The sequence below is a fragment of the Anopheles arabiensis genome, chromosome 3 (assembly GCF_016920715.1).
Source record: "Anopheles arabiensis isolate DONGOLA chromosome 3, AaraD3, whole genome shotgun sequence".
Classification (NCBI taxonomy): Eukaryota; Metazoa; Arthropoda; class Insecta; order Diptera; family Culicidae; genus Anopheles; species Anopheles arabiensis.
Window position 1 is genome coordinate 22060183 of NC_053518.1, and position 26335 is coordinate 22086517.

The window sequence follows — 26335 nt, forward strand, 5'->3', positions numbered from 1 at the left end:
TATTTTTTACTTTTCTTCGACAAAAATCAAGCTTTAGTAACACGAAGCTGTGCAAGTATAGCTAGTATTTTGTTATAAAAACGAGATTTAAACGTTCACTCATCAGTTAAAGGTAGCGTCAAATGGCCCTCAACATAGTTATTTTTGAAGCAATGCGGCCCGCGAGCTGAAAAGTTTGGAGGCCCCTGATTTAGAGCAAAGCAAATTTGAGGCTGAGTTGTAGCATATCGCATTTTTCAGTAGAGGATCGATTTTCTGTTGTACTGTATCACTGTAGCAAGTATGAAGTTGAATAAGTCTAGTAAGCCTTAAATAAAAGCCTCAAATTATTCTGAAATATATACAGGCAGTCCTCGAGATTCGCGGTACCTTTTATACGCGGATTGGTAGATACACGGTTTTCTAAATTTTACAGATCCTTTTACTAATTGTTTTGATTTGACACATCAAAATTACAATAATAATTGTAAAATACAAAATAATTTCCCTTTTAATGGAATTTTTAAAAATGATTCAAAAAGGTTCAAGCTTGCCAAAATCATATGAAATATTTACAATGCAAAATAACAAGAAAGTGCGTTATTTTTTTCCTGGAAACCGTGTAATTCGACTCACGGGGAAATTCGAGATAAGCGATTTCTTTGAGGTTCCAAATGAATAGCTCATCTCGGGGACAACTTGGACTATAATTATTAATCGCAGGACAATGTTGTATCAAGTTGTTCAAAGGATTATATTATTATTATTTATTTTATTTATTTATTGTTCAGTAGGGACGGCCCGCCCGTATTGTTCAACAAAAGATTACATTATTATTTTGAAATAATCTCAGAGTCTTTTGTATGAAGTTTAGCAAGTAATTAAACAATATTTTTAAAACTTATGTTATGAAATGAATGATAATTTCATTAAAGATTGAAGATAAAATTGAATCTTCATAAATATTATAGAAACATTGAATGACATGAATAAAAATGGAGCAAATGTTGAATGAAATATAGCTATATAATTTATTAAACAAAATATATTTCTTGATAAACAATTAAGCTCTCGAAGTGCAATTTTTTATGCAGCATTGCTTAGCAACACACAGTCCGTAAGAAAGCTTTTCTATACAAACAATTCATCAATTTAATTTATCCTTCTTTATTCAATGTCCGCGGCACTCCCAGACTCCAAACTGCAAAAACTAGCATTTTTCAATGTAAAATGCAATAAAAAATCAAACGCTTGCGGCAATTCATTTCCCACCATCTTCCTTCACTAATAAAAACTGCTCACCGAGTGCGTTCCACACAGTGACGCTCGTTGCAATTACATTACAGTTCCGAATGGGTACGCATCAATACGCCTGGCGAAAAGCTTTCGGCCCCAGCAACTGATATTGATGTTCATCGAGCATGAAATCGATAATCGGGCACCGGGCACTACACAAAACGCACCGCTAGCACCCACCCACCACTCCGCTTTGTGTCTATCCAGCCGCTCCGTTTCAATGTTTCATTCAAACGTCACCATTTTGTAGCATAAAATGCGTAACGTTGACAATCATCGAGAGCGGAATGATGTCTCGTGCCCCGTTTGTCCATGGTTACCGACCCTCCAGGCCCAGCGATGCGGCCCTTTGCTTAGTGTGGAGCGAATGGAAAATAGATAAATCATTCACCAACTGTCATTGCCGCTTGGCAGGATGGGCGAATGGGGATGGGGAGGGGGAGAGGCAGCGGGCACCCGAAGCTTAAATGCTTCGGAAGGATGCAGTGATGGCGGCATTCGGCAAAAGCATTCAGCACGCAAGCGATGCATTCACGATCCATCCATCCGGTTGACGGTTCGAAACAGGTCCCCACGGTACCACCGATCGATCGCGATTGATCGATCGCACAATTCGACCGATCCGTCAAGGGACCGTTTGCTAGGGATGGCTGGGGCGGGGGCAGTTTGGAGGGCGAGCAAAACTATTGGAAGCGTCCGCTTCAAAGCCCAAACGTCCAAAGTGGTTTGACATCGATTGAGATAATAATTGGCATTCCCGGCCGGTTGGCTCAATTGCAACAGAGTGCAGTTTAAAGTATTTCAGTGTGTCGTGTTTAAGTGGAGTGTGTGTTTAGTACCATTTAAAGCACTCCTTTTATATCCCCATAAGATATGATAAGATGCTGCGCAAGTATCACGTGCAAGTGGGCAAGCCTGTGTATGTGTGTGCATTTAAAATGCGAATTTCCCATCGATTTGCGTGCCGGCGAAAAGTTAGTACGAGTGCATGTTCACGACCATCTCGTTACATCCAGCCACCAATCTCTTGCAGCTCCTTTATCAAGCGACACTTTAAAACCGCGTGTCGCGCAAATGCAAGCCCAACCCGTTTAATTGCAGCAAGCAATAACAAAAAACGCCCAACACTCACGGGCAAGATGGAGCTCGTTTGTCACGTCACGGGGAAGCTTTTATTAAATTATAACGTTTAGCAACACAACAACGCCACAACACTCTTCCCCTTATCGTCGTTTTGTCACAACAAGGCCCCTCGCAAGGGCCGCACGAGATACTCCCGAGCAAAAGGTGGTGGGATGGGGCAACGGGTAGAGTACGGGTAATTGAATTATCTTCCATCCCTTCGGCAGCATCCTTCGGCAGCACCGAGCGAGCAGACGCACTCGCCCTGCAAGCGTTTATGCTAATTTCATGCAAATTTCCATCCCACACAAACACACACACACACATAAGTTGATCGTGGCCGGGCATTAATGAATGAATTAGGTTTCAACGTGAAGCGAAAGAGACGGACGACGGACGCTGGACAAAACGGTAAAATGCGCACAGTTCGCTTCACAGTTCTCCTTACGAGCTAGCTAAACGGAGAAAAACCGGACCGCCGCATGCGCCGGCTCGACATTCGAGAAGGGTGAGTAAAGGGTGGGGCAAGGTGGGGGCGAAAAGAGACGGGGCAGGGTGTCACTCTCTGTCGTTTGGCGCCAACACGTTCCGCACACGATGGCGCACGATTGGTAACGGAGGGTGGGAGGGAGGGATAGAGGGCCTGATATCTGCGCACCGTAAGATTAAATCAATTAAGATTGTGCAGTATCGGTGGCACTTGTGGCAGGTGGGGAACTTATGGGAACGCTGGCCACATTTTCACTCGCTTTTCCTTTGCCCACCGGGTGGCGCCAGAAGGTGCCTCGAGCCTGCGGTGGTTTGACACTTGTAAATCGCGCACCATGCTCCGGTGCTGCTTTTTTATGCCCTCCAATGCATCGACACTGGCACCGTAAACCCGTTTTTCGGGCTCGATATGTTGGGACGGCCAATTAAATATGTTGGGACGGACCTCCTTCCTACGGTAAGCGGGTGCCAGTGTCACCGGGATACCGCGAGCGGCGATTGCACGGTAGTATGTGTGTGTGTACGTGTACAATTAAAACTCATAATTTATTTGTCGCTTGGCAGCGCCTGTTCCGTCCCTGTGAGCCCTGGTGTGGCATCCAGCTGGTAGCTGGCTGGTTGGGGGTGAAAGATCGAAATGGATTTTTCCATCCAGAACTGGAGCCAGGATCGATGGTGGAACTTGACACTCCAGTGTTCTTAAGCAACAGGCAGGAGTGCAGCTCATTTAATTATGATCCATTACAATAAGAAAACAAGTAAATGATGTTGAGAGTGAATACACAGTTTGCTTATAGTGAAGGGTATTTGGTTTTCAAATGATCGTACATGTGGTAGGAATTTATGCATCAAAATCTAATAAGACTTCAACCATTTATGTTATTTTCATGAAGTGAAATGATGGAAATTAATTTTCATTTTTGACTACAACTCTCAGCAGTTTTAAAAAAATATTTTAAATAGCTAGGTTCCAATTGGTAGCCATGTCGCCAGTGTTAATTTCAGTATTCATGTCAATTTCAGAATTCTTAATGAAAAAAGGAATTGAAAAAGAAGTTGATCGAGACCAACTTTATTTTACTTTATACCGACAACAAGTTAAAGCTCTCTTTATCTCTCTTTAAAGTTTGTCAAAATATCGTGTTAGTTGCTTTGGAATTTTCTTTGGAAATCATGTAATTTTCAACAAGTTTCACCAGGTATATCAAAATAGATACTTTTCAGAAAAAAAACTGATAGTGAAATTATAGTTCAAAGTGCGTTTAAAACTCTTCATATTATTCACATTCAATTTAAATTTATGGCAACAAATATTATCTATTTTATTAAACTTTCACTGACGAGATCACGATGTCCAGGACCTTAAAGACACATGGAACATTAACATTTGATTAATTCAAATAAAATAAAAAGCTGATTATTTCATTTTTTATTGGGTGAAATAGTTCATTTTAAATTTACTTTATGGCAACAACAACTTCTACGATTTGACTGTTGTTGTTATAACGCTTTTATAACTTCTTGTACGACTCAATGTACGGCTTCAGGTTAACTAAATAATAGCATAAAACTGGTATACAAACGTGTCAAAGTGATACTTCCGTGACTAGTTTTGCCAGTTAATAGGAAAAGAAAAACCCACACATACTGTATCACTTCCCACGAATTTGTCTTCCCACATGCTCACGGAGCAAGATGAAGAAAACAGGGAATCTCCCGTCGGCAAAGGTGACTTCCATCCACTAATCGATACTGCAACCATGTTTTTTTGCGAAGAAACAACCAATCTTTTTGGCGTGTGGATTCCATTGCGACCGTAGCGCGTTGGATGTGAAAACTTTTTCCCACCTTTCTCAGCACTCCCTCCCATTGATGGTTTTGACATCGATGAAACATACAACTTCTTTGCGAGAGAAAGCGCAAGAGAGAGACAGAGGGAGCGTACAGCTGCGCCAACGCAAGCGCAAAAACCCTTTGCAGCGATGGATCCGCTGGAGCAGACCAACATGGCGACGACAGTCCGCGAACAGGCCAGAACACCACCACGGGATGGAAGGATTGTGTGGCAGTGTCGTTCGGCGATGGTTTGCTTTCTTCTGAGCTAGAGCAAAACGGTACGGTGGCTACCGTAGTTGAGCAAAAGAAAGAAGTATGTTTCCAAGTGCTAACCCGCACCGGCTACACCAAACTTCAAACACACACACACATGCTCCCCCTCCATCCTCCCCCGAAAGACACACTCATCCGTGAGAGCGGCAAGACGGCCGACGGGTGCCGCATTAAAAATTCTGCCCCACCGACGTACAACGTACAATTATGAAAATTAAACCATCCATTTGCAGACATTAATTAATTGATATCGTATCATTATGGAATTATAAATAAATTAAAACCTGATATGTGGAGGAACGGGTGGCCCGCACTAGACCTCCCGTTTTGGGGTGGCAATCGGAAGGTCAATGTAATTCCGTTTCCGGATGGAGCGGCCCTTTCACACGTTTTGATCCCTCATCGCCTCGTGCTGAACAGTCACGACGAAGACGAACGGTACCGCCGAACAGCGGTGTGAACAGCGATCAATGGTCGGGATTAATTGTGAGTTGAAAAATTACACGCACGAAAATGGCGGCGTTTTATGTGCTGCGTGGCCATTTTTTGTTTGTTATGGGGACCATGAAAGGACCGAGGAATTATAAGGGCAGCTGAAATGTGGTTTTATACGTGTTAGAAAATACTAAATATGACCTAAAAATACTTTTGGTGTTTTTTACAATTCTAAAGCAATCAGTTATGTTAGACAAGCGTCTTTGGGAAATTCAATCGAATTTAAATACACCAGTTAACCGATGTATTCTATTTTCTGCATACAAGTGTAATTCTTTTACGCTAAACTATACTGCATAAGATTCACTCAAGGAAAAGTGTAGCTTTTACAAAGAATAGTAGAAAAAAATGTTTTTAAATATTATTTAAAATAATTTCCGTTAATATTTTTTTTTCCTTTTCACCTGAATTAAAAAAAAATTATTTACAATTTTTTCATGCATTTTTTTATGAAGTCATGCAAGGCTAGAGTTTCTAAATTAAAAGTTTTTAGGAGACGAAGCTGTTGAATAAATTTGAAGTCTTATTTTCCATGATTTTATGTTATTCTACATGGAATAAATTTTGCAAATATGTTGTTATATTTTAAAACAGCAATGCACAAAAAGCACATACTCTGCTCTTCAATCAAGAATTGATGCTTGCATGGGCTTTCAGTACAAGAAGGGCAATTGCACCAGTTGCAAGTATGTTTTTGTAATGAATTGTCTGTCCTTCAACGATAATTGGTGATTCAGGTAATACAATAAGGCAATCATAAGACTATTATTTCAATTTTCACTAAAACTGTGGTCTTCTCCTTCATTCCTTTTCACTTGCATCGTAAAATTGTATCCTTCAGCATCGTCAATGTGTTACATCCGTTCCGTAACATCTTCCGACGGGGTAATTCAACACAACCATCAAACTGTCGGCAAAGATCAAACAGCTTGGGAGAGGGAGCCGTTCTTCCATCGCTCCATACCAGCTGTGATCCTTCCAACACACAAACAAACACACACTTCCAGGCACACACACACCATTCAAATACATTCGATCGTGTTGGGTAAACAGGGACCACTTTTGCGCCACGTTCGGCTACGGAAACGATACATCTGGCTACCGAAAATCATGCACAAACACACGCAATTGCAAACAGCAGCACGATGCACGAGGTGCAGCTGATCAGTATCGATTGGGCGACGATCAACAGCAAAGAATACTGATCAACAGCCCTCCAACCGGCGATGGCATTAATTAAATTCACAACATACTCCAATGCGGACGAGTGTGGTGAGTGTGGCATTAATGCTGACGTTCGCCAGTCGAGTATTTGATTGATATGATCAATGGCAGCGCCATCAAAACGTGTTGGAAACGTGTTGGAAAAAAATGCACATTAATCACACATACACACATCGATGCACTGATAAAACAAACAAAATCAACACTTAACATTAAATCACTTCTCACACTCTGCCCGCGTGCAGATCCCCAACATTTTGCAGCAAAACCGGCAAAACAGACTTTGTTGTGTAAATATCGACCTCACAGGCATCTTCTTCTTCAAGTGTGTGTGTGTGTGTTTAGATAGCCCTTCGTCAGGATGCCCGTGTCGCCAGGCTGTATATAATCATCCGCACACTTGGATGGTGTAGTGGTGATGGCCCGATGCTGTTAATTAGTATCGCCGCGCACGACGACAGTCGCGAGCGTGCGACAGGCTGCCAAGACCAACAGGGGGGGGAGGGGAGGCGACAGCCATGGGTTGCTAGGAAAGTGTCAGGATTTTTGTTGTCACAAGCACAAGCACACACACACACACAAACACCGCACGACCCATCGCTTTCGGGCAAAGCTGGGAAATTATTTGGGTCACCGTTAAACCGATTTTGCAACAACTGACGGCGGCCCAACTTTAGCCGAGGGCTTTGCACAATTCAACCTACACTTCACCTTTTCACTGGCTGCCAGTTTTTCGACGCTTCGACACTGCAAAGGGTGCGCACTGCACAACACTTCTTCTGTTGGCGTTCGGACACAAACTTATCACATGCAGGCGCGAAACCTTCGGCAAGGTGTTGCTCGGCTCATCTCCATATACGCACCCACACACACACGCTGGCAGAGAAAACAATGGTCCAACCCAGAGGGAAGAAGTGAGTGTAAGTTTTTCTCCCTGCCCCCTGGTTTGGGGCGCGTGGGGTCGATTTTTCCTGTTAGCCCCGTTTGACAGAACGCACTTGGCGCACTTCCTCACACGATCCCAGCCTGCTACTGTTGTGCGCGTACCTGTTAGCGGTCGTGTGTGTGTGTGCGCCTGACCGGGAGGCTGTTCGGGAGCAGAGCACAAAGAATGCTCTGACTCGTACCGTACGAGTGGTGAAAAAAAAACAAACAACGGGAAATTTCTGGCTCGGAAAAGCCTCGGTCACACGGCGTGCGGACGGTCCTTCGCTGGTGCTCGTCACAATAAAACAAAAATGCACACAAACCGAGGGCCAAATCGGAACTACACTATTTCATACGCGTCCACGCGCGAGATGCCAAAGCCGTCGTCCCTTCGGTGAGTCAGTGTGTGTGTGTGTGTGCGGGGTGGTTTTTTTATTCGCGCTGAACCATTTTTGTTATCGCCACCAGTCATATTCAAAACCATAAAGCCGCGCGCGTGTATGCATCCGTGTATGCTCCGAGTGAGATGATTCGGGAGCGTAAAAGAGAGAAAGAGAGCAAATGAGAAAAAGAGAGCGAGAGGGAGAGGGAGAGAGAGTGTAGGAAAAATGCTTGAAAAGGAGGGTTGAATATGATGTGCTTCATCGGTGGGTGGGATGATGGGGTGGGCTGCCGCATTTAACCCCCTTTTTGGTCCGCTGTTGCCGTCCCCTTCGGTATGCAGTCCACGCACAGTCCCACCTTTTTCCCACCGGTTTTGCATCTCCCGTCCCGCATCTATTTTTTTCATTGTTGCTACTGGTGTTGTTCGGGCGTGAGTTTTGAATGTATGTGCGCAAGTGTGCGTAAAAGGCAAAAAGGACACGTTTGCCGCAATCCGGGGAGGTGAAACGAGAAATCCAAACCAATGAGATGAACAACAATATTTCTTTTCCCCGATGTGATTGTGTGTTGTGGTGAAAAAGGTGAAATGGATGAACGAGAGAGGAGATGTGGTGCCCTTTTTCCGCTATGATAGTATGCCATGCTCTTTAAGCAGCTAAAAAGAACGGCAGGGGAAGCAATCGTTGGTGAGAGAGAGAGAGAGAAAAGCTCACCGTTTTCCCGCTGGTGGTGAGTGAAATTCTCACAAGTGTGTCGTAAAGCACGGCGTGACATCCTTTTCCTTCCCCTATTTCCGGCCATTTAGCGCCCAGCGTGTGTGCTGACATGCGCAGGACGACCTTTGCCCGAGCACGGGGATGTGTTGGAGTTGAAGGGAAAATGACACTTTCTGGGAAGAGAAGGAAGAGGAATCAAATATTTTAGGGTAAAAAAATGAGGCAAATAAAAAGAAGGAGAAAACACATCTTTTTATCATTTCGTTGATAGTATTGTTTATTAAAAACATTTAAAAAGATGTACTATAAATGTACATTTTGTTACAAACAAATGTTTCACAGTCAAAATGAGGAAAAAGAAGCATTTTAGAGCCAGCCTAGTCTATTTTTCTTTTCAACTACACTAATACTATCATCGAAATGATAAAAAGATGAGTTTTCTCCTTCTTTTTGTTTGCCTCATTTTTTTCTTTGGGTTGAACAAACGAAACCTTTTGAATATTGCCACACATACAACTGAAGGGAAAAACTCCAACCGAAGCGATGAAACATTTTCCCTCACCTCGGATAATGTTGCATGCATCGATTCCTCTCTTGCTTCCTCTCCACACTGCACCACTTTTCCAGCATTAGTTGTTTGATGGAAAATCACCTTCCAACAACTTCTTCGCAACGAGCGAGTGTTTGACGTTGTGTCACCCACTGGGCGGCAGATTAAAGAGGAGACAGATAGCTAGAACACCTACTGCCCGCACGGGAAAAGTATAACAGGGTCTGGTAGGTTTGCGTTTTTATGTTTGATTTTCATTTCTAGAATGTTTGAGTTGAAGCAAAATATGGATTTAACTTAAAAATGCTTTTTTCCTTATTTGAAATATAGAAAATGCAAATAAATTGTAGAAAAGTCATTGAAAATGGCAAACATTTAGTACTGGGCAAGGCCTAGTTTCATGAAAATTCTTGATTCATAAATGAAGTTGTCCTCAGACACATCATAGCTCAGCAAAGAAGTCCCATTTGTAGTCAAAATATTCAGCTTGATATTACGTTAATTCCATAACACTTCCTTGCCTTCTTCACACTCAGCTACAAACATTTCTTCAACCCTAACCGCCAAAACTGTATCTGTGGGCAAAGCACAGCATGAAAATAAACCTTCACTTACCTGCCTTAAACGGGGTCCAGGCTACAGCTTCACGGGTAGCCCCACTCAGCCAACGCGAAAACCGACGCCCGGTTCGTGTTAGACAGCTGACGAAGCTTGAGCAAAGGCCGCTGGGGGATGAATTTGTTGTCGAGACAATTAATTAAGATTCCTCGCGTTTGCCATGTTGCCATTCGGGAGAGCTTCTCATCTTTGCTGATTGCGCTGCTTTTTGAATTGTGTTCGTGTTAGGTGTTCCGTGGTGTTCTGTGCTCCGTTTGTGTGATCGTTTCCTTCGAAATGGTATAATAGTTTTTGCACGCTGAGAAGAGTTTTGCAGTGAATTGCTATATTTTGTATCAGCGTGTGATCATTGTACCGTATTTACTTTTTTTTATTGTAAAATATCTCCTTCTTCAATCAAGCTGAGAAGAGCTAAAGAAATATGTCATTACACCATATCGGTCGTAGATAGAAACAATTCCCACTATGCTGCTCGGTGTGGTACAGATTTTGCTTTTTTTTGCTTGCTATAATTATCATCCGTTCGATTGTATTTTTTTGTTGTTGTCGCCAATCGATTTAACCGCAATCAAGTCGTAATTGTGAGCACGAACAGCAACAATTAGCTTCCCACAGCCATAGATGTTCCCATTCCGGCCGAAGCGTTCGCATCGGGCAGGACTCGCCTGACAGACTGACTTTGACTGAAGATCCTTGTTTGGTACACGTGTTCAAACGAGCCAACACATTGGGTTGATGAATTAGTTGGTAGCAAAGCAATGTTGGCATTTCAGGGAGTTTATTTATGATTTGGGGCGTTTTTCAGTATGTATGACTTTAGACCTTCAGATACATCGAGAGATAGTAAGTATCGCATTATTAGAGCCGGTCTCGTAGTACAGTCGTCAGCTCGTACGACTTAACAACATGCTCGTCATGGGTTCAATCCCCAAATAGACCGCGCCGCCATACGTAGGATTGACTATCCTGCTATGGGGGGGAATCAATTAGTCACTGAAAGCCAAGCCCACGAGTGGGTACAGGCAGGCCTTGACCGACATCGGTTGTTGAGCCAAAGAAGAAGAAGAAGATTTATGATTTGAAAAATGATTAAAATGGTATTTTATAAAAATTAAAAAATAAATTAAATATTTTAGCATTATTCTGGTGTAAAACATTCTTGACAATTCTGATGAAAATCATTTCACTTATCCGACGTTTTTAGTGATACGAATGGTTTTAGTACTTTAGTTTCATTTAAGAATTAATACAAAATACCACGACGATGTACAAGCATTTGTTATCTCAGCCATTAAATGCTATCATTTATTAAGGTATTTTATCAGCAAACTTCAATTTATAATTGTTCCTTCTAAATCTTTTCTCAAATAAAACATTTAACAATGCTTTTTGAAAAGTCGTCTCTCGTTTTATGAATATGTAGCTTCTCAATGTGAGCCAATGCTTTGTGCGATGGGTGTCAATATGATTAGGTATTACAATACAGTATTTTATGGTTATTTAACTAAACAAAATAAAACAAAAAAAAATAATATAAAAATAAAATAACTCACAAATACCAAAAGATCAAACAATATATCCAGGGTTCGGCAAACTTTGCGACCAATAGAGCCAAATTTTATAAAAAAAACCTATAGAATCCCATAGAGTTCCACTTGAATAGCCAAATCCATAAATTAAGATAAAAAATTCCTGAAAGTTCTATGAACTATATAAACACTGAAGATCTGCAATTTAAGAAGTAAATAGCCGCATATGGTCGTACTTTGCCAATCATTGAATATACGCAAAACGCTCAGAACTTATTCTTCTACCTAATATCCCCAGCTCTACCATACAATAACTCCCAACCTCAATGGGGGGCAGCGATACAAATGTTTGCCCTTTTACAGACTCGCAACAATTCCGAGTGAAAAGTTTTAAAAACTACAAATTGCACAACATTTCCCTCGGGGCATGATAGCATATTCACCTACAACTCAGTCACTTGCCGGTACTGGCTGACGTAGTAAGTAATTTCCTGATTAGTTGATTGCTGATGGTGCTAAATTCCGCACCCTGCGCTATAAGAATCTGCCATGCGAGTTTGTAGGAACTTCCCTTCCCTTCCCTCTTCTTCTCGCTATTAAACTATAAAATGTTTTGCAAAGACTAATTGGCTGCGGGTGCTGTGCTCTGTGCTGCAGTGAGCATATTTTGATGTGCTTGTTTTATTATCACCCGAGGTAGCACGGTAGCATACTGGGCACTGGGGCGTGGTGTGTTGGTGGCTATTAGTGTAATTTGTTTGCAGATTAGAAAACGAAACAGTGGTTGCAATGGGGTAGTAATATCTGCTGATTTCAATGCTAAAACTGGAATAACATTGTTGTGTTTTCCGTGGAAACGATGTACGATTTATGCGGGAAGCAATCAAATCGAAACGAGCAAATAAACCATATTCGATAAGGTTAGCGCTGAGCGTTTGTTCCAGTCTGGTGACCTCGTTTTTTTGGGGGGAATTGATTTGTAAAACATATTTATCTTATACTTCTTTTGTAGAACCAAGTGTTGTTTGTTCTCTCAGCCCGTACAAAAGAAAACAAAAAAACGGAAGCGCTACGTTTCATTTATTCATCAGGACAGGAAAATAGCTTGAAAAAAGAGCTTAGCATAACTACCCATCAGGCTAATTGAAACAGCCGAATAAATGTAACCGAAACTTCACCATTTATTGTTTGCAGCCCATTCGCGAGCGCTGGTAGCGAGTGAAAACCCAAGAAACCTCCAAGCTCACATTATTCAAACGCTCCACTATTGACAGCTAGAGACACTCGTTAACAAATGAATTAAGAATCTAGCTCCGGACGGGAAACTATTTCCCCTAGCTCGCCCATCCACTGCGGCTTAACTTGCTAATGATAATCAAACAAAATGGTGCCCCAGTCGGGGAATGTGGGCGATCGAAGCGGAAGCGCAAGCGTTCTCTAGGGAAAGCTCCTCGTGCGCCACCTCGCGGCCGTGAGACAAGAACAAACAAACGTTCGCGGACGGACGGATGAAGTCGACTTAATTCAATTACCAATTATCACCCCCACCATCAGCCCCACCACCAACAAAGCCGGCAAAGTGACCCATCAACACAACAGCCAAAACACACGGAGTGGGATTGCATTATTTATCAACCCGCGCGCGCGATTGCGTTCTAATCCCCCATGTTCGGGTCGATCGTGTCCACTTTTCTAGCAGACGCGGACGCGCTTATCAAGGTCCGGCCGGTACAAAAAAGACCTCGTGTCCATCGTGTGTGCGAACAAAGTGATCTGAGCACGCCGAAAAAACCAACCAGTCCCAGCAGTGGATGAATATGTATGGGTGGACAATTCGATGAAATAACATGAGCAGTTCTTTCCGTCGTTCCGGCGATTGGACCATCGGCCATGACATTCGATGCGGTGGGAAGCGGGGGTTTACTGATTTTCTTCCTACTGCGACATAGGCTAGACCGGTTGGTGGTGCTGTTCGGGCGCTAACGCGTGAATTTCCTACTAAAAACAAGGGAAGCACCCATTACAAACATCTCCGGGTAAGTAGGTAGGTAGTAGTACCACCCGTTCAACGATGATTAACCGTTCGTGCTGTAGCTTTGAAGGTTCAACAGCTTTGCAGCTCTCCCCCCCCCCCTCTGATCGATGCTCGCTTTGGCGTTCGTTTGTGATCGTCAGTCAGAGTCAATGGACCAATGCTGTTTTGTGTGCGTTCTTGCACGGCGGAGAAGAGTTGAAATTAATGAATGAAATCTGAGCCTTCGCGTATGGGACGAGCTTCTTAGCTTGCTTGGCACCATCCTGGGAGAACCTGAGCGAAACGAGCATTAGCTTTCGGGCTGTTCGCTGCTGACAAAGTGTCTGCTTCCTTTCCCAGTGTCCAGTGTTGGTGGCGGCAGCTTGGCTTGTGTATTTAGAGTTTGGTGATGCTAAATTGGGCGATTAACTTGATGAAAACGCCATTTTGCGGGGCTTAATGAATGATCGTCGATCCCGTGGCGGCTGTGGCAACGACGACGATCGGTCGATGTGGCGATGAGGTAAAGCCAGAGGTGAATGGTAGATCGTTTTTGGACGATATTGGGCTGAGATTGCCACCGATAGAATCTGTTTGAGGGGACCTCATTCCATTCCAGTGGTGGAAGATCGTACCGATCTTGCCGACACCTTTTGATTTGTTTCACTCTCCGCAGACGATGTATCAATGTAAGAGAGTTTGTGGTTTGCGGTGGGACAAGACCTAACGATTAAAAGAACTCTTGTGGTGGTAAAACAACAGTGACAGCCTTCTTCATCAAAGTGTGTTGTGTTTGGTGGGATAATTGATTTTATTCCAACTCAAAAGTCAAGCTCTTCCCACTTTCAATCGGTTGGAGCTACGATGTTTACGATGCACGATGCAGACATCCCGCCAGATCTCAACCCATCAAACAGCATGGGCCGAATGTTGAAGCCTTCGTCAACACGCCGCCCGGTACGCCATAAATTGGCAGTAAATTCGAAATTAACGGACGAACCTGTACATGCATACTGAACGAAACGTGGCCTCCCTTCTTAACGGTGCCGCGTAAGCGCGGAAGCATCCAAACGGTAGCATTCGCACCATTACCTTGGCTGCCCTTACAAAGGCATGCGATCGCTTTTCGGGGAGTGCATTTGTACGTGTTTGAAATTAGAGTTTCTGTTCATTTACTCCCCTTCTCTCTGTTATCATCTTCGCGCACACTGGGGAAAAGAACGCAGGAACGGGATCATCAAATATAAAGTGAACATTTTAATGCTGCCGCCGTACATGAGTGGCTTTTATGCGTCGGTTTTGAGGGAAGCATGGGAACACGGGAGCACACATCTCAAAACGTTCTAAGCTGCGGGAGGGCTTTCGCTATCCCTTTTTCTCGTGCCCGATCTTGTCGCGATGGGCAAATCGCGTGTTACATAGATATTACTAGCGCTTCATATGGACCGATCGTCGACACGGTTTGGCACAATTGTGTGGTGCTTGTAGTGCTAATTAATGGATCACAAATCGGTGGTAGATAAGATATGACACGGGAAAGGTGAGCAAATGTACAAAACGGAGGTAACTGTTTTGATCGTTTGATGTCAGCGATGGACGTGGTGCGTAGTATCGTGCCCTGGAGATGAATTGCTGTGCAAATGATATGTTTTAGCTTATAATTAGCTGTGTTTGTAAGCGTCTAGTTTTAATAGGTATTGCTTTAGATGTGGATAATATTTAAAGAATGTATTTCTAATTTTTCGTACTTCTGCTAATTTACTCATTCGTTTGACTCTCATTAAGACACAAAACGCTGTAGAAGGGCTTGTTTTTTTAGTCAGGAAACGATATTATATGATGATTTACTGTTTTTTTCACTATCGGTAATCTCGCTATAGTTGTTAATCTTGCTATAGCGAATAGTGATGCTGTTACATTCCATCTTTTATTACAAAAAAGTGTAATGCGAGGAGTTTTATATCATTAATGAAAAAATAGAGAAAACATTCACTGAAATACATCGTGTCTTAACGCAAGTTTATAGTTACCATACTCTAGCTAAAGCAACTGTAGCCGCTACTTTAGTTAAAAGGGGTTTGTGGAGTTTAAAATTGGTACTTTTAATGAAGACGACGTAGAAGGTTCCAAGGCGAATCCGAGGAAATCAGAAGTTAGAGGATGTATAAATAGTAGGGACGCTTGATATAAATAGCACATCAAGAACTTGCTTGGAGTATCGTAATAAGTAATTTCTCACTTATCTATCCATTGGAAAGCTCTGTGAATGACAAAAAAGGGAAAAATTAGGCTTTCGCCAGAGAGACGACGAACCTCGTTTATTAATCTGTGCGCAACTGATCCTATGGAACCTGTAAAAACGTACTAAGATACACTTTAACGCATTTACTAAGCTCTACTCCACATGATGACATGCCGGCCTATACAAGCTTTCGAGATCTAATTCATTACCACGCAGTCGGATAGTCAATCGTTACCACGGGGAGACGGTCTATTCTAGGCTTGAACCCATGACGGGAAGGTTATTGAGTCGTTCGAGTTGACGACTGTACCATGGGACCGCCCCAATGATGTATAACCTATCTATATTTCTCCTTCGAAATACTTTTTGTTATGGTGGATGTAGACCATGATATTGTAGACTTCCATAGCAATATAGTAAAACAATTGATCGACGCATGGATAGCAGCCCAACGGTCCCGTAGTTTTTCGAGACGAGATCTGAAGAATTGTTTACCAAAGATGGTAAAAAGTTGTGCAAAATGATGTAAGATGTTTGAAAGCTTGATTATTCAATTAATTATCTACAAAAAAGCGCTAAAGTCCGACTAAAAAAGATAGAAAGTTAATTGAAAATATAGAAAGAAATGAAAGTAGAAAGGGAAATTACTTATAGGGCCTATATTATTTATCATGGAATGAAAATAAGTTCCGCTCCTGATGAAGAATTAGTATAACAATACTATAGGTACAAGCAAGCGTCATCAAATCCGTTGTTGTATAAGTATATTAATAAGATTAAATTACATTTAGAATATCATTTTATTTATACATTTCAAAAGGCTACAGAAGCGTCAAGAAAGCTGCACAGCACCGACTGTACAAATCACCCTTTTTTCATCAATTTCTCTTAATTCGAGCAAAAAAAAAAACAACCCCGCCGTTTAGAAGCCACCCATTTGTGGGTGCTTTAAGCGGCGTTTTTTCATGTGACGGCAAGTATACAGTGAGTAAGCTGGAATAAACTCACGTATTGAGAATAACGTGCCCAACGATCAACCATCGCGGAAGGTGCACCATGTGATCAAGTTTCTCTAAAAAAACACACATACACACACACGTAATAAGAAAAGAAAGACCCTGGAGCTAAGTAGTAATAGTGCCGTTGCAAACCAGGCCCTGCAGCACCCGCGGGGTACCGTGAAATTGAACAATTAGTTCGTAATGCCGTCCAGGCACAAAGCAGGCGACACTGAAGCAGGCTCACCGATTGGCCCTCCTCTTTCGAGCCAAAGCCATCGAGGGTGTCACAAGTGCGGGGGTAATTTGTTTTTAATTGTAACCAGTGTCGCTCGTTGTTTGGTCATTTTTACCTTTCCCACCAACCGGGGGGGCTCACAGGCGGGAGCGACCAAATGCGGGGTGATGCAAAAGGGCAGCAGATCGACATATTTGTGATTGTGATTCGACTGGTCGGCAGCAAACCGCAGCTACGTACGCTCGAAACGGCGATTTGGTTCAGCAGTGTGAGTGTGTGATTGTGTGTGTGCGTTTTTTGTTTGTTTGTTCGTATCTACGTTCCCGTTTGCGCGGGCAGCCTAAGTGCAGCGCAGTTGTGTTCGCTTTTCCTCTTCGCTCGCCTGACTGACGTTTGATGATGCTGCCGGCCCCGTTTTCGCGGCTCGAAACGGAATCTGTTCATTCCTGTTGTGACAGTTTTGCGCGCGACCGCGGCTGCGGCTTTTGTGATTCGATTACGGACGCGCCTGCGGGGCCAAACGCGCAGCTGCTCTGTTCCTTTCCCTCCTCCGTGTACCGATCGATCGATTTGATTCGATTCGATTGAAGAATTGCGCGCTACCGAAGGAACTGTTTGGTAAGGGAAGGAAAAGCAAGGAAAGGAAAGCTATTATTTTGCACGCGGTACAATGGCGCTCTTCCACCGCAGTGCTGTCCCTTCCGTTCTCCATCCACTGCTGCTGACCATTTCAGGAGCGGAAATATTTGAAAAATGTTTCATTTTTAATTCGCCCCATCCCCAAGCCAAGGTTTGTGCCGCGCGGGGCCTGTCGTGACGGGTTGGCAGCGGTAGAACCGTAGAGGCGTATGCATAAAAACAGCACCGCTAAGGGAACACATTTTCCCGCGAGATGTTTCTTATATGTCGCGATCAAGTGTGTGCATGTGTGTGTGTGTGTGTGGTTGCGTTGAATGCATTTTGTTGTTTTCTGGTTTTGTGGCGAATCAAACCGAATGGGCGCAAGAAGCGCTTTATGCACCCAAATGTAGTGACGAATGGGAATGGGTAAAAGGGCGGTTTGGGAACGGGCGGGAAAAAACGGTCGTTTTGTGTGCTTCCTTTCCCGAGCGGAACACGCTGGACAAGGGCATCGTAGTGCCGGACCGTCTGCAAGTGTGGTGGCTGCCTTTTTGCTTACTTTACAGTGTATAGAGAGGAGCTGTATGATGGCTGCAATCCGGAATTGAAAGGTGGAAGACAATGGGAAAGACCTAAACTTGTCTTAAGTAACATGAACAGCTGATTATTTACCTAAACTTGAATGTAAACCGTTGATATCCGTTGAAAATTTTGCATTAAAAGAGGTTTTATTTATTGAAGCGAAAAAAACAGTAAAATTCATAATTTACAAACTTTCGTGAAGCTTAAGTGAACTTTAAACCTTTTTGAATATTTTTTTCTGTTAAATTAAAAATGTCCTTTATTGAATTCAAAGGACGTCTGAACTATTAAATTTCCTAATTTTTATAATTTTTTCATTAGCAATTTGAGTCACCTTGTCATTTTTGTATTTTTTGTGTGATAAATAAATCAATTTCTTGCGTTTTTCTTTACCCCCGTTATTATGTTTCCGAGAATTTATGTTGCACCGGCAATGTTGCGCTACAACCCCTTCCGACGCCATTGCAACATAGCGACGATTTCATTTTGCGCCCCGCGTCGTTGTGTGCGTGAGTTTGTTAATGTACACGCCCCTTTTTTATTTTGCTCCGTACAGTGCAACGTTACACACAGGGCAGTTTGGATTTCAATTTCGATAAAACGTGGACTTGGGGAACTGATGTTTTTTACATGGTTTGTTGTACTTTTGTAGAAAGAAAATTGAATCAACTTGTTATAGATTCAAAGTAAAATAATAAAATTAAAGAAAGTCTCAAAACGATCGAAAGAGAAACATTTTTCACTTTTTTTCTTTTCCCCTTAAACGATGGCGAGCAAAAGCGACCAGAACACATAAGCATAAATCGCGCACGACAACTTCCGTACCGCGGCTGTGGTTTGGGGAATCCAGTTTGAATGTGTGCCGTACATTTTGCTGCTCCTGCTCGTACACCAATTCTGCCCGGCAAACGGCAACCACTAGCGTGGGCGAGGATGCTGCCGTACACGGACGGGCAACCGCTCGTAAAGTAAGTTGACAGCGAGACAATCACACTGCGCTTCGTGCGGATTTGTCCTCTCCATCCTCCCAAAGCTGCTCAGGATGACGGCACAAGCGAAACACATACACACACACACACAATGAACGCAGTGGCGAACGACAGTTTTTGAGAAGCCGGCCCGCTCTAGCATCGCCATCGTCTTGGCAACGAATCATCGCCACCTACGACACACCGGTACACGCTGCTGGCTAGAGGAGAGGTGCGTGCAAGACCAGGGGGACGCTGGTTGGTAGCAGCAGCTAAAAATGTTGTCCGTTCAGCGTTTAAAGACTTTATGCTGCTGGTGCTGCTGGAGCATTGTTTATGTTTCACTTTTCCTGTGTCTGTGTGTGTGTATCTGTGCGTGAGCGTGCGCGCGCACGCTCGCGCCTCCGTTTTGTACGCTTTCTATGCCATCGAGTCTCCTTGCTGCCGCCTCACCTGGGCAGGAGGATGATGACGATGATGTTTGTTTTTTGTTTGCTATCTTCTTCTTCTTTTTTACCTCAATTTCATAAGCTTCTCGTTTGAATGTGTTTTATTTGTTTTCATTTTCTTTTTTTCTTCCTGTCTCGGTACGGGTTCGGCTTAATTCCATCTGCCTTTTCTTTTGTGTCTTTCTAACACACTCATACAGAAACGTACCAACATTGAAAAAAAACCCCGGTTGCCCATATATTTTATGCTGCCTACTCCCTCCGGTGGTAGGTAAGTGGAGCGACTTTAAATAATGCTGACAGGTTGCGAATGATGGGTAACTTTTATTAAAGCCACACTAAACGTGCCGGAGCGCGTGTGGAGAGCGAAAAGGTTTCCCGCTTTTTTATGGGAGGGTGAAGAGTAGATTTCCTCCTGCTGCTGCACTCCCACTCTCTTTGTCTATCTCTTCAACAACTTTGACCCGTTGTCGGACAAAGTGATGTTTAATGATGTCGATGTTGCTAGTACTGCTGCTGTTGCCACTGCTACTAGATCTACTACACAGACGGATACATACATGCACAGGGTGACAGTTTCGGGGCGATAGCACGAGTCATGGGGCTTTTGGCCATGCTGACACACGAGCGCAGGTTTATGCTCATTGCTTTTACGGGATGTTTTGTTGTCGTTGTTGCCGGACCGAGCACACACACACACACACACACACACACACACACACTTTGCCCCCCTCGATGGTGACACCCACGAGCCGCACCACCCTTCTTGGTCTCTCGGAAGCGGATGCGTACTATTCAGCGTTATAATTTATTTGTTGCGTACGCCTGCTTTGCTGTTATTTGGTTACCAATTAAAGCTAGGCGACACCAGGGGCACTACACGAACGTAGATGTGTAACGACGATGGCTTTAAAGCTGTGCTGTTTGGGACGTTTTATTTTTTATCTGATTTGGGTGAGAGGTTGTCTGTGTAAGGGGAGTTTTTTTGTTTGGTGGGGTGTTGTGTAAACCAAAGTTTATCGTTTAGTGTAGTGTAATTTTTTGTTACTCTCGCCTGCTCATCACAGGAAGTGCTTAAAGTCAGATTTATGTTGGAATGAATTTACAAGTCATGTAACAGTGCTGACGATGTTTGGGGCTGCTGTACGCACGCTTAATGATGATATCTGTGATCTCTCACATTTTACCATTTTTACCGTAGTTTTAGTGGCGTTTTGCGGGAGATGACTATTTAATGACGATCTATTGTAAGAAAATTGAACGTTTTTATATTATTTGTGGAATAATAATTACTTCTTGTTTTACATTTAAAGACATGTTTTAATAAAAAAAAGCCAATTCTTGTCGGAATAGTTCAATGAGATATTGAACAAACAAATAAAATAAATCCCTTAGCTAATGCAACCATTACTTAGGTAAGTAGTTAAAAAATAATGAACACCTGTCAGAACTTTTTTCCGCCATAAAGAACTCATCACTTCAAACCGGCTCATTAACATTCAAAACCCCTCAAGATGTCGGCAGAAATGGTTTGCCTTTTGCAAAGAAAACCCTCCCGGTAAAAGTTTTACGACCTACCTAAAAACTACGGGTCGGAGGAAAATTTAACGAACAAAAGTTTGACATGCTATAAAAGTGCAACCAAAATGCAGTAAAAAAATAAATTACAAATTGCTCATTGCTGTACCTGTGCGATAAGCTCGCTGGCTGGTTGGCTGGCTCGCGAAATAACCGCCACGTCACAGTCATAACGGCTCACAAGAACTCCCGCCAGCGGCTGATAGGAGGAAGCGCTTCTACTTGCCGCCCGAAACGGAAGTAGCCGGAAATAACTAACCAAGGAGCAGCCGAATGGTGTTGTGTTTATCGTCGGCTTTTTATGTTGTTGTTGAGTTTTTTTTGTGCCATTGGCTTGCGACGGAAGGGTAGTACGCTTCGACAAATGGCCTCATTAAAGTGCTGTTTAGTAATAAGGGAAGAAAAACGGCCCCAACCGGTGCAAAATGCACGTTTAATGCAGCCGCCTGTGAAGTCGGCGTACATTATTTTGGACAAATTTCCCCAAATGCACCATCATTTGCAGTTTATTGGTGTTTTTTTTTTTTTTGGTCGTTGTTGTGTTTTATTTTGTTTTAACGGCAGATGCAATCGTGTTCATTTGTAAGCTTTATTGGAGTAATTTAAGAGAAAAGGATTAGAGAGGGATATTTGGGAGCAATTTTTTAGGATAGTTAGGAGCATAAGAATTGATTTGTTTTAAGTATTTTGTTAATTTAAGCGGAAAATATTGGAACTTTGTTTAATATGTATTATTCTAAAAAGTAAATGCTCCATCTCAATTAATTCAAAGGCACATTTGTAGCTCATTAAAACACATTCCCTCCTCACTCTCAAAACCAGCTGATGCATCTGATTCCCTACCATTCCCTACCACACACTGAAAACAACATTGACTCAGACATGAAATTAAAAATTTATTAAGTGACCACAACAGCAAACCAGCCCAGCCGTCTGTCGGTGGTGCTTATCGGTGCTTCGGAATAAATTCATATTTATCGAAAATGACTGTTCACTGTACCGCGCAACCGCGTTTTTGTATTGTTTTGATTCGTTTCGTTCACATATATCCCATGGCTCTTGGTGTCTTGGTGGCACTATCAACTTCGTACACCTCGAGCAAAAGATTGCCGAGTGATTGTTTTTGATTTGAAGATTGTACAACACAGATTTTTCCTACGGAGGACGGATTGCATGAGATACAAGGGAGCAAAAAACAAGACAAACAGACAATCTGCGGAAATTCATCTATTGAGTGCAGAACGCACACTACACAAATGCACCAGCCGGGACCGGCTCTAATCAAAACGCATGCAGTGAGTGAAGTTTATAGTATTGATCCTATCGGACGGCTGGTGGACGGTTTTATTGGTTGGCAAATAAGCCCAGTTCAGCGAGCAGCAGCGGTTTTGCATTGTGTGCAACATCTTTGCGCCGTAGAAATGCGATTAATGAAACCACATGTGGAGCAATAATTTTCATAATGATATTCCCTACCAAAGACACTGTTACTTCCGTTAACGATATAATTCAAATTTGTTGTACACTGTTTGCACCGAACTGGCTGAAATGCAGCTTCGGTTCGCTTAACTTTACAATCACAATCGCGATCGTAATCGGTCAACGAAGATTTCGTCCCAAAGGTGGCGGTGCTGGTGCTGCTTTGGTTGGTGCCAAAACCATTAAGTCAAAGCCCTTCTTCTTGCAACATTCTTGCCCCGCTGTTTGTTCATTCAAATCATTATATTTTTATAGCACTGAAACTGGGCTGCTGCTGCTGCTGCTTTAGTTCATATTGACTGTAAGATAAGCTTTGAGCAAAATCTGATAACAAACGCATCCACATCGCTTGTGGTTGCATCTCTCGCAAACGGGGTGCATTCGGCATTAGAGGAGCGGAATGCATAATGATACAGTTTGATTAGCGAATGGCCACAACGAACGGAGGCAGAAATGTTAGCAAATTGACTTAAATTGGGTGCGGACAGTGCAACACGGAGCAACAGGGGAGCTGAATTTGTAAGTAAACAGCACACTCATGCACAGTTAGTGTCCAATCAGTGGGAAGGGCTCACTATTGTTGGCCACAAGGCGGCAAAGGTGAGCAATTTTTGGTCCGAGCCCAAGATTATTCGTAGAGATACATTTTAATTGTTGCAGTGCTAGTGTTCACGCTGGGAGTGGTGCAAGTGTGCAGTAAGCAAACGGCACATTGGCAAACGGATGGATGAGCAGTGTGATTGTGGAAGAGACGAATTGTTTCATTAAGACTCTTGATTTTTACATTAACAAGTCATTTTATATAATTTTCTTTAAACAAAATTGGATGAAAATTGAGTGTTTATTGCATTCTTCTTCATTCTTGTGTTAGCCATAGGGTTGAACCATACTGTACGCACATTTACTATCATACAAATTGATGTGATTCCATGTTCTTGTCAGTTTAACGTGTTCTTGTTTTTGTCAACTGGTAAAATTTGTGATATAAGTTATCGCGTTTTAATACGCGACAATTATTACCTTCAATTTTGCCTTGTAGTTATCAATCTTGGCTGTAAAGAAGGTAATGTTTTATAATATACCATAACTTTGTTGATAATCTTTACTAAAATTGTGAAATTAACATACACTTTATTGACATTACCCAATGTTTTCAATGATCGTGTAATGTATCAGTTAATTAATTACAATTCTATTCAAATAGCTATACAAGTTTATAAAGATATCAACTAGAGGGAACCTTTGCAGACTTAAAGTAAAATAGATGCTTTACATGTAAAAAATGATCCTGCTGAATTGATTGATTCCTGAGAGGCAAAATATATCAGCTGGAACGTCCATTATCCTTTTTTTAACAATTTTCAGACCTAACACTCGGTTACTGTAAAATATCATAGATTTATGGCGAAAGTTAAGAAGAGTGCAATTTATTGTTATCGATCCTTGTCTTCCAAATGCATTTACTATTTTAATTCAATTCTGAGATATGTAAGAGATATTAAGATAAAAATGGCTCTCAACCACTACAATCTTTCATTTATTTTAATTGAATCGAACTTTACCTATTTGCTCCTCAGTAAGAGTCTCTTTTTAAAGATTGTTTTTGCAATATTTTATGATATTCCAGCTATCACACCATTAACACAGGCAAGCCTACCAACCGCACATTAACATTAGTGCTACCAGTTAACCCCCACTGACAGGCTTAAAACATGCACATGACGCGATCATCTGCATTGGCCCAGGCTCCCGGTGTTCCCCGTGCTCATGTCGAACCTGCAGCGCGGATGGCGTGGAAAAAAATACGAGTGCTATCGCTCCCGAACATAGCTTCTCAATTAATTTCCATTTGCCTCGCGATTACGCACACCGAAACACACACACACACCGACACACTTTACCAACCGAACAGGGTATCGCGGAAAAGCGAAAAAGCCGCCAAAGTCGGGCCAGCCTGTAGCAAGCATCAAGGCCGTGGTGCTGGTGCTGGACGGAGGGTCGAAACCAAACCGGACGATGACACGATTTCGATTCAACGCCGATTGAACATCAATGTTGTGTGTCGTCGATGTGTGCAAATGCAATTGCAAAAAGTGCTTAGCGGTGGAACCGGGTCGATGATAAAGCATCGCCGTTTTGCCCTGTGCTGTGGGATCCTGTTTTATGGGGCGAACCACACTCGAGCAAATGCATAAAATGCATCCAAACGCACGCCCGACAGCAAACTAACCACAACCTTTCGATAAGAAGGAAAAGGAAGAAACAAAAAGGATGCTGTTTTTTGGGTTCTGTGGTTCAAGCTACTGGTCTCAAGTCATTCCAGGCAGCGGATGATGAAGATGAATTGGTTGTGGTTGTACGTTGATTTTGTAAGCTGATTTATGTGTGTGAGACGGTGAGACGATTCTTAGTACAGATGCGCTTAAAGCAAAGAGAAGGAGCTCTTTTATTGGTATTTCTTTCAAATGTGTACAATCAATAGTGGAAACTAAGGATGTTTTTAATGTTCCATCCAAATCTGCTACTGGTTTTTAAGGCTTTGTGGCTGATTTGATGTACCAAAAGCCACATGAGCGGTTCAATGACAATGTATTTCAGCTATTACGTTATTGTCTCTTAACTTAAATCCTTTTTTTCAACATTTTTCAAAATAAAATCCATAATTTTAAGCATTTTGGATGCTCAAAACATGTACCAAATTATTGCTACATATTTCAACACAAAAAATAACCCACTCGTTACGTACCTCGTTCGCTTTCATTTCTTCCTTTTTGATAACAATAATACGCCACGGTAGACAGACAACGATCCAACGGCGCACAATAAAACATAAAAATGTCACCCCAAAATAATAAAACACCCCGCGGGCACTGCAATCTTTCTGAACCGGTTTTTGAAGCCATTTTGCTCTTTTCCGACGCGGTTGCAGCATCCGAAGTGCACTGACCATCATCGTACGGTAGCTGCGAGGCCCTACTGGTATCTTCCAATGCATGGATGCTTTTTGTCCCAGCAGTCATTGTCCCTTTCGAACTCTTCGAAATTGAATGCTGTTTGGTTGGGTGATGCATCCCAAAATCACCATTTCGACAGCCATCGACAACAAACCTTACCTTATGAGATCGCCAACATCGGTCATTCACTTTTACACGGTCCGTTTCCGGGGGTAGGTCGCCAACTTGCCATTCACAAGTAGCTTTTTACCGTAAAATTTTCCTCCACAGCAATGATGCTGTATTCTCCCTTCCCTCTGGGGAGGAATTCATCTTGCTCATCACCTTTTCTTTCCCGGGTGCACTCCTAATGGGCCCACTAGAACGAATCGTGGCGGTTTACGAAGCGGTTGTCGCCGTCCCTTTCCTTGCGCGCTGGTTTTGTCACCTTAAGGCTGTAGGTCCCGATGGCGCCTCGGTTGCAAGCGGCTGGCTCGGTATGTAATTATGAGTGCTAATGATTATTTATGACATCATATGAGTGACTGTACCACTCGAATGAGGTTGCTTCGAGTAAGGAAGCTGAGGGAAATTGGTGCAGAAAACCCATTAAAGCCAGGAAGGTAGAGCCATGCGCGGAAGAGTCAGGTAAATATGATCGAAACGGTTTTATGAGTTGGAAGTTTGAAAGAGCTACGATCGAGCATGATCCTCATTTTTGAATATAATTAGAAAGTAATTAAAAAGAATTGCTGTTAACTAAACCAGCTCATAAACAGCGCCAATGCTTCGTTA

The 26335-nt window shown here is 42.6% G+C and overlaps 1 protein-coding gene across 1 annotated transcript in view; it reads right to left on the minus strand.

The window, feature by feature from the left end:
• The window catches only part of LOC120903893 (LIM/homeobox protein Lhx9-like), a 28389-nt gene extending 20720 nt beyond the window's left edge, over positions 1 to 7669 (minus strand). The window contains exon 1 of the mRNA XM_040313559.1: positions 7426 to 7669. The gene's annotated coding sequence lies outside the window, so the exon portion shown is untranslated. The remainder of the gene's footprint in view (positions 1 to 7425) is intronic.
• Positions 7670 to 26335: the final 18666 nt, after the last annotated feature.